General features: G+C 35.6%; 1 long non-coding RNA gene across 1 annotated transcript; it reads right to left on the bottom strand.

Moving 5' to 3' along the window:
* Positions 1-357: 357 nt before the first annotated feature.
* LOC132728401 (uncharacterized) lies at positions 358-6,631 on the bottom strand. The gene is made up of 4 exons (XR_009625478.1): positions 6,555-6,631; positions 1,461-1,509; positions 807-1,207; positions 358-447 (listed from the first exon to the last, which is right to left on the bottom strand). It is a non-coding gene; the product is annotated as an uncharacterized LOC132728401 (long non-coding RNA).
* Between the last annotated feature and the right edge of the window lie 1,999 nt (positions 6,632-8,630).

The following is an 8,630-nucleotide window of genomic DNA, read 5'->3' as shown; positions in this document are numbered from 1 at the left end:
ACCCGGAACTTTATTTTTTTACATTATCAATGACCAGACAAATCATGCTGAATGTACTTACTGCCTGGACTAAGCTTTCAATGTGTTCCTTAGTTCTCTAATAATTGATCCATCGCAAATTGAGCTTCAAGTTTGCATGTTATGAAATTGGCTCAAATTATCAAATTTTTAAGTTTACAACAACCAAGCATAACCGATTTAACTGTATATGAACTAAAACCTATTAGTTATCCCCCTTTGACAAATATTGTTTTATGTTTACATAACTACTGCATGAAATTTACATTCAGTTTGAAATATAACTTTTTTGTATAATATCTCATTAAGTATTGTATGATATGAAAATAACAAACATACATCATCTTTGGCCTTTCTCCTTGACTTTTCATCATCTTCTGTATCACTAGCCACCTCTATTTTCTTCTTCCGTCTCTTCCTTTTCTCTTTCTATAATGTATATACAATGTACCATAACAATCAAAACAAAATAAACTCAAGACAACATGCACTTAGAAAATATAGATAAATATACAGTGTAACTTCTGAAGTCCGTCAAACTTCTAAAATCTGGAAACTTCTGAAATCTGAACAATTTTTAGGGTCCCGAAATTTCTCCTAATTTTTATGTGATTCATACCTCTGAATTCCGGAAACTTCCAAAATCCAAACTTTTTGGCAAGTCCCACAGGTGTTGGGTTTTCAGAAGTTACACTGTATTTTGTTTGGTTGACTAGAACTTGACCGTCTTTTTACAAGTTTTAAGAGTTTTGTACAGGTCATATAAAAAACTATTAACAAAATGTCACCTTTGGGTGTTCTTTATCTTCCAGTCCATACTCTGTGAGCACATGAGGTAATGTAGACTTTGTATGAGTTTTATAATGACTCTGAACCAACTTTGTTACAGGAACACTTCCAACAGAACTTTCTCCAACCTTTGTACTAGCCTTATCTGAAGATTTACCAGCCTTATTGTCTTTTTTTGCTAGTCTTTACATCTTGGTGTTTGTTCCTTATCAGCATTTGTGTTTACATTGTCAACATCTGTATCATTAGCTTTAGTGTCAACATGTTCAGTATTTTTCATCTTTAGTGTCAGAAGCTTTTATCAAAATTGTCATGTTTAGTATTGTCTTTTAGAGTCAAACAGCTTCTGGAATATCACTGTCTTTCTTTGGTGTAGAACTATCAGTTTTACCCTTGTTTTCTGGAAAAAAAAAAAACAACATTAAAATGCCATTGGTCAACAGTGAACGAAGGTTATGTACTTTAATGAATTTTCATATTTTTTTTTAGTTATTTTTTTATATTTATTTTTTATTTTTTTGGGGGGGGGGGGGGGGGGAGAGGGGGGAAGGGGGAGGAGAGTAATCAATTCTTTTCATCATGTTGATTAATCAAAGTTATGCTCAAATCTTTATGTTTCAATTTGAAAAGATAAACAAAAAACAGAGTCTTACCTGTACTTGTTTTCAGTTTTTCATTTTCTTTATCTTTTTTAACCTTGTCCTAAAAATATAAGAAAACTGAAGCAAACTAAAATTAAGATTCATGCTTATGGCATGTTTATCAACATTAAAGCTTTTCTTTCCTGGTTATTTGGCTACCAGTACAGTATCCATCTCTTGTCCAAATATTTAGACGTAAACCGCAGATTTGAAGCTATTTTTTACATTGGTCAAATCCCCTTTAACGTCTAAAGATATCTACATGTATTTATATAAAAGTCCATAGCAAAATGAAATAAACATGCACAATCATTCAAACTCGGACTATCTATGTAAAATGTGACAAATAATGCTTGATATTCATAATTCTACCACAAATGTGTATTCTTCATCTCAAAAACAACTTATTCAACTTTTATTAGTTTTAAACAATTTTACATGTACACAATTCTGTGTAAAATCTTTAGAAAACATTACAGTTTGTTCACAAAGGCATGCAATTTCGTGATTAATAATCTGTCAATTGACATAAACTATAAGAAAGTAAAGTAATTGGTACTTCACATATGCCATTTTTACTTTTAAAATTCACTATAAAACAGGGGTCCTACCAAACACTGCTAAGGTCTAAGGAGGCACAAAGACGATAAAAGAGCAATGCTTAATCTCCTGCATTTGTTTTACATACCTCAAGCTTAAATTTCTGATCTTTATTGAATATGTTGTTGTTTCCTTGTGTCATACAGAAGAAATACTTAAATGTTACAGCTTAAGCCTAATGTATGCGTAAGTTCATTGTTTCCCTTCTTGTTTCAAAATCAAAGCGTTAAGTACCGTGAACGGTAACCAGACAACTCACCCCCCAGACGATTCACCCCTCAAAAAAGCAAGACAACTCACCCCTCAAGACAGTTCACCCCTCAAAATAGATAAGACAATTCACCCCTCATAAATGATAATGAACCCGGGACCCTCGGAATACCGTTCCGCGGCTCTACCGACTGAGCTATCCGGCCGCTTACACATCTTCTCCCCTATATAGTGAACAGTTCTGAACCGTGACATGACTCCCCTGCTATATTGAAATTCGTCCTGAATTTCACAGAGTTACAGAGCAATGTAAATTAAAACTCTGACTATATGCAAGTCTCACGGTTTTCCCCGTTTGGGCGCCAATTCACAGGGTGAGAAAAATGTGCAGCCTGACCGGGGACTCGGAACCCGGGACCCTCGGATACCGTTCCGCGGCTCTACCGAGGGGGGGTGGGGGGGGGGGGGGGGGGGGGGGGGGGGGGGGGGGCGGGGGGGGGGGGGGGGGGGGGGGGGGGGGGGGGGGGGGGGGGGGGGTAAGGGGCTAGCTATCCGGCCGCTTACACATCTTCTCCCCTATATAGTGAACAGTTCTGAACCGTGACATAATGTTCAGCACATATACCATGATGTATACAACAAAAAATATTATGATATTTTTATGCATAAATGATAATCATGTTTATGGTTAAAAAAGAATAAGAAAGTCAAGATATTTATTTATTTTTATTTATTTATTATGTCATACATTTGTATTTACAAAATATAACTGTATAAAATCACATATACCATGATGTATACAACAAAAAATATAATTTTATTCAATCAAAGTAAGTTTATATTGAGGGAAATGCCCATAATGTATGCATTTTTCATAGGCATATTATCTATCATTTTTTAAAGAGTCTTGATATTTTTATTGTATATGATGCAAACATGTACACCTGTTTAATTATCCATTATCTTAAAGTGTTGAAAAACATATTGTCTATTCTACATCCACTTTTTTATCAGAAGCACTTAACACCTTAATCATTGCTTGATTGTCACTTCAACAAAATATATGAAGAAGAAGTACGATTGTATCATTTCTTTTTGGAATATTGTAAGATTTCAAAATGTTATTTTATGTCATTTAAGTATACTCGGAACTCGGTGTTATCGGCGCACCTCTATTATCGACGTATTCCGAAAATACGGTAATTTACATAAAAGCACCCGCCTACCCCATCCCACGTGAGTAAACAATAACAAGGAAGTTCACGCTCCATCAAATCGCTAAATTTTCGTAGAAAAGTCACAAATTCAGGTAAAATTTTTCATTATTAATAAAAATCTATTAAAAATCCTAATAATTTAAATATGCTTATAACCTCAACGTATTTTCCTTTTTTCAAAGCTTTATCCACAATAAATAAACATCGTCTGCTATCACTTTTCAATGTACACTGATGACGTCACTTTTTTTTCTATGGAAGGCCGTTTATGTAATAATTACACTTACATTATTAACCATCCTGAGCAGAGCAAGTTGTAGATATGCATTTTTAGGTAAGTTTTTTTACTCTGTTATTCTTCTTTCAGGTTTCTCATACAGTGACTGCTAAGAGGCGTCTTTCTTTTAGTACACCACACCCAGTGAAACTGAGGCGCCAGTATGACCCAGCAAATCTTCAACGTGCCTATGATGCAACCAATAAGGTATGTCTGCCTATGTGTTCTAGGCTGTATGGGGTGCCAGAATCTACCATCAAGGATAGACGATCAGGAAGGGTTGAGACTGGGGCAAATCCAGGTCCGTTGAAGTTATTTTCATCCGAAGAGGAGCAGAGGTTGGCAGACCATATAAAGCACATGGCCAGCATTTGGGTATGGCTATACTAAGGCCAACGTACAATATCTTGCGCTGATTTTGCAGTGGCTTGTGGCAAGAAAATGACCAGTGACAAACACTTAGTGACAGTTGGTTTATGGTTTCCTAACGAGATGGGAAAAATCTGAAAGTTTGCAAAACCTCAAAAGCTCTCTTTACTTCGAGCTAAATGTGCCTCCAAGGATTGTCCTTGATAATTATTTCAAGGAACTTTGCACCATTATTCTGATAATGGACTCAAAGGGAATCCCGAGCGCATTTATAACATTGATGAGACATGGCATTAATTACAGAGCATGCTCGCCACTTATAGTAATGTGATGCAACCTCTCAGCCACAAGCAGTTACTTCCCAAGATCATCAAACTGTGACAATTATTTGGTGGTGGAAATTGCTGTTGGGAACCCAGATCCCACCTATTACATTTTTTCCAGGGAAACGGTAAATAGTGAATTTTTAAATGGAGCTCCCACTGGTGCAGATGGTGAAATGTCTGATAGTGGTTGGTCTAATTCTCTAATTTTCCAAAATTATCTTACAAACACTTTATAAAGTATGCAAATGTCTCATCTGATACTCCAAACTCTGGTTCTTTTTGATGGACACAAATTCACATGTACAACTCTCTCTTGTTGACTGGCAAGAGAAAAAAAACATAATTCTGTTTGTGCTTCCACCTCACACAAGTCACATAACACAGCCTTTAGATGTTGGGGTATTCGGACCTTTGAAGTCTATGTACTATAGGGAATGTCAACTGTATTTACAGAAACATCCAGGTCAAAAGATCACCAAGTATGAGGTGTCTAAATTAAACTTCAAAGCCATACTTGAAAGCTCTGTGTCCTGAAAACCTCATTTCGTCTTTCCGGAAGACTGGAATATATCCATTCTCAGATTGTACCATCAAAGAGTCCCAGATAGCACACCTCTTCAATTTATCCAAGTGTTCCTGATGTGTCTTCGGTTGATCCTCAATCTCAATGTTTTCAGTGTTCTCCAAGACAAACCAATGTGCCAATAAATGCCCAAGAAACTGACAAAGAAAACATTCCAGAAGGTGTACTTAGTCCTAGAAGTATTTTCTTCAAGTCAAGACCATCACTGGCATCTCTGATCCCAGTAGGAAACCCTAGAAAGAAGTTTTGTACACATTTCTAGCTGGTAGTTTGTCAAAGCCCAACAACATCACAGTGCTTTCAAGCTAAAAAGCCCAAAGCAAATCAAGCAACAATCACAGATAATTCCTCTCAATCTGTAAGATCTGTAAGTAAATCCTCTACTACAAAAGCAGTTCCACCATCTTCTTCAAAACAACTTCCTCGTCCAGTCCTTTCTGCTTATTATGTCAGCAGTTCAGAGGCTGAAACTGAGTCTGGATCTGAGGATGAATCTTCAAATTGCTGTGTGTGCCATAAAATTTTCACCTCAGCTCTTAAGCAGTGTACAAGTTTAGTTATTGTGAAGTGGGCTCAATGCGATAAGTGTCATCACTGGACAATTTGTCCTTCTACACTGAGGTCAGGTTTGTGCGGCGTCATAGTGAATTTTATGTCCCACTGCCAATAAATCACATTTAAAACTGTAAAAAAAACTGTTTAAAGACTGTTGAACTGTTTCCTGTTCCATGTTGACTTTATAAATATCCAGTTAATTGTTTTGAAATAACACTTTGACATTGTTTGGTGACATTTTATTTGGAAAACCCATGAACTTGTTGAATCATACTCTTGACTTGAAACTTTTATAAATCAACCATAATATGTGTGTAAAGTACAGAAAGATAATTATTTGACGGTGGATAGCCAAACTATAAGGTAAGACAAGTTTTCAGTCATTTTTTTTACAACAACGGCTTGCCATAGTTGATCAATGCTGAATACGTCGATAATAGAGTGTTCTCCCTTTAGGAATTGTGTATGCGGTCATGCGTATTGAAGCTAAAACATCTTTGACCCAGTTAAGCATACAAACTGAATTTCTCACGGTAAATTTGTAGAAAAGGTGTTTGCTTTTTCACGCAAAATATAAATTATTTAATCTGACACTGAAAAATAACGCGTACATAGTGGAAACTTTAAGTACGCCGATAATACGGCGTTCCAGGCTATAATCGGGACATTTGGGAAATATTGCATGATTGTCTTTTCATATTGCATGATGTGTGCATATAATGGGGATAAGAAAATGGGGGGTGAATTGTCTGTGTCAAAAATCCAATAATGTGGGGTGAACTGTCTGGGGGGTGAGTTGTCTGGAAAAAACGGCTTAGGGTGAATCGTCTGGGGGGTGAGTTGTCTGTAAGCCCCGTGAACTATGACCAGCGAAGTATGTCTTACGATATTCAGCAAAATAATTAAGTATTGTAAAACATATTTGAAACAAAAACGCACCAAGAAAATCTTCAAATAACGATTTTATACCTTATTTGAAGTTGTTTTCTCTTTTTCAGTTTTATCATCTGTGTCGGCCATGTTGGTTGTCTAGGACGCTTAATATACTGGCGAATGTTAGAAAATAGTGATATCGTTATCATCTACTTATTTTCAATAACGTGAGTTTACGTGACCACATATATCTATGTATTCAATATTTCAAAAAGTTTGGTAGCATATCTATCAACAAGATTTTGATAGAAATCAATGACCTTTGAACATCTTAATTCTGTCTGTGATTTATGGGCAATTGTTTCCCCCATTTAATTAATTTAAAAAAGCGCGCGTGGTATTAGGCCCTACCACAGTGTAAAATTAATTAAATATTAGCTCCGGACCGTATAATTTTCAAGGAAATGTTTAGTAGCAAAGTCTTTTAACACGTTTATAATCGAAGGCTCATAGGCATAATGACATAGATCCAGTTATGGTTAAGACAACCACATTTAATTAAAACTGTAATGTCTAGCTGTTGTCTTGATTCATATATAGAGCGTTGTAGGGTATATGTGAACCATCGGCTATTTTGGACCGCACCTCATTATAACGTTTAGAAGTATATTTCAGTTAGAAATAACAACCAATCGTCCTTTTTTCTGCTGGCTACCACCTAGTGCCTGTACATTATGTGAATATTATAATTTGTTACATGATGTGAAATTTAGGAGAATCATGCCACTGTTTTCTAATAACCTTAAGAAAAAAATAGCCAATACTTAAATTCATAAACCCTATTTATGATATATTTTGTAGAAGTAAACTATAAATTTAGGATAAAAAATCCCCTGATCAACATGTGAGCATATATTAGTTCTTAAAACTACTTGATTCATCATAAAATGTGGTTCCAAAACTCCCGACAACATGATGTAGGGTGTTTTTGGACACGTGAATATCATTTTTTTTATGTTATTAGATATTATAGAAACGTATCATTAACTCAGTGAAGTTGTGTTTGTATGTCAGATATGTTTAAATAGAAAAAAAAACAAAAAACAAAAAAAAACAAAAAACATCTTAAAACAAAATTATAGAAAGGGCAGAGAAAATGAGGATAATGACTCAGACTTAAAGCGGGAAAATCTGAAAAGGGAATTTGACTCCTTAGAGATTCAGTTTATTGTGATGACAATGATCTTGCAGATATGGATACTAGCATTACACTTAAACATGCTACTCCTGCAACATTCCTTTTCTTATTAAAAGTGCTATATAATGTCACGGATATACGTGAGTTCTCACTCGGGAGGATAGGGCGTTCAAAGAGGAACCTGTAAATATATTGTTGGCACACAATAAGATAGAAATACGGAGTCAATGAAAAAAACAACAGCTCTCGCTAAAAGTTCTCATTTCATGTGCTATTGATAATTCCAAGCTATATACATACACATATCATAGTAATTCATGTTTACAATGTTTTATAACCTCAAATATACCTGTAAATATATTGTTGGCACACAATAAAATAGAAATACGGAGTCAATGAAAAAAACAACAGCTCTCGCTAAAAGTTCTCATTTCTTGTGCGCATGCGTAAAGGTTAGCGTGACCGAATTCAAAAATGATGTGAATGAGGCCCGTCAACGTGTTACAGGTCAAATGAAGTTATTAATATGAAGTTGAATAATGATTGAAAAAGAGACGATAGGGGAATGATATAGAGTATGGGTATGAATTACAGAGTATTCAAGCAAAGACAAAATGACCCTGTGACATACTTCCCCGCCAAGGATAAAATGGCGTCCCGACATTTTCAACTCATAAACAAAAATTACTGATACCTGCATATATATAAAAAACCATACTGTCTAACTACAGTAGAACTTATACTAAGGACATGGGACTCGTTAAAGTACTTCTGCCATAACAGTGAAAATACCCATAAAGGTAATGTATACTGGAGGCATTAACAAACCAGAAAAGTGCCCGAAGCACTGTTGGTAATGGTGAACGCGTTCTTTGGGGATTGTGAACCATGCACGTAAGTACACTGACTCGTTTACAAAACTGTAGAACTTGTGTTATGTTTTCACATTACACAATATTCAAAGTAACTATTTC

Source organism: Ruditapes philippinarum, unplaced genomic scaffold, assembly GCF_026571515.1.
Source record: "Ruditapes philippinarum isolate M1 unplaced genomic scaffold, ASM2657151v2 ctg1370_1_1_1_1, whole genome shotgun sequence".
Classification (NCBI taxonomy): Eukaryota; Metazoa; Mollusca; class Bivalvia; order Venerida; family Veneridae; genus Ruditapes; species Ruditapes philippinarum.
This window is presented reverse-complemented; position numbering and strand designations above follow the sequence as displayed.